Source organism: Micropterus dolomieu, linkage group LG15 (assembly GCF_021292245.1).
Source record: "Micropterus dolomieu isolate WLL.071019.BEF.003 ecotype Adirondacks linkage group LG15, ASM2129224v1, whole genome shotgun sequence".
NCBI classification, from domain to species: Eukaryota; Metazoa; Chordata; class Actinopteri; order Centrarchiformes; family Centrarchidae; genus Micropterus; species Micropterus dolomieu.
The window spans coordinates 429977-431311 of NC_060164.1; positions in this window are offsets into that span (position 1 = coordinate 429977).

Consider the following 1335-nt stretch of genomic DNA (forward strand, 5'->3'; position numbering starts at 1 on the left):
TGTTCAGCATGGCTGTCGTCCCAGAGTGAAGCCTCTTCTAAAGATGATGCACAAGAAAGCCCGCAAACAGTTTGCTGAAGACCAGCAGACTAAGGACATGGATTACTGGAACCCTGTCCTGTGGTCTGACAGATGTGGTTCAGATGGTGTCAAGCGTGTGTGGCGGCAACCAGGTGAGGAGTACAAAGACAAGCGTGTCCTGCCTACAGTCCAGCATGGTGGTGGGAGTGTCCTGGTCACTGGGGAGCTACAGTTCATTGAGGGAAGCATGAATGCCAACACTGTGACATACTGAAGCAGAGCAGGACCCCCTCCCTTCAGAGACTGGGCCGCAGGGCAGTATTCCAACATGATAAACACACCTCCAAGACGACCACTCACTAAAGAAGCTGAGGGTAAAGGTGATGGATGAATGAACCCTATTGAGCATCTGTGGGGCGTCCTCAAACGGAAGGTGGAGGAGCGCAAGGTCTCTAACATCCACCAGCTCCGTGATGTCGTCATGGAGGAGTGGAAGAGGACTCCAGTGGCAACCTGTGAAGCTCTGGTGAACTCCATGGCCAAGAGAGTTAAGGCAGTGCTGGAAAATAATGGTGGTCACACACAATTTGGACACTTTCACTTAGGGGTGTCCTCACTTTTGTTGCCAGCAGTTTAGACATTAATTTTATTGATATTGATACCCTTATTGAGACTGCTTAACGATCTGATTCTTTATCGATACAACTATTACTATTATTATGATGGTTATTTGGTAAGACCAGACCTAACGGGCATGAGGTAGGCCTGCACGGTATGAGGAAAATATTCAATGTGCGATAACGTTATATATTGAGATGACATATGACTTGCGATAAATAAACATATATTGAAGTGTGCATGTTAACTGCCTGGTTGTTTTTAATTTAATATTTTAAATACAGCTAAATGTTGTTTCTAGACAACAGCAAAGTAACTCAATAACTTTATCTGACATCACAAGTAGTGAGTGGCGTTTAGAAAGAATACCATCAGTCTGGATCAGTCCCTCCTCCTCTCTCGCTGGCTGCAGGTAACGTTACCAGGTAGAAGGAGGAGCGGCCGGTTTGTCTCAGCCAGCAGCTGAGTTTTTAAGACTACAGACCAGTCTGTGCTCCAGACAGATGCTTTCTATCTAGCTTGTTTTTAACATTTGGCTAATGCCAAGCTAGCGTTAGCTGTGCATGTATAAAACATAGAGGATGAGATACTGAGGACAGAGATGATTAAATTAACCATTTCTACATGTTTAACGTTACCTTACAGACAGGTGGATTGATAAAGTATTGTCTTTTTACTTGCGAAGGTTTTATTGCA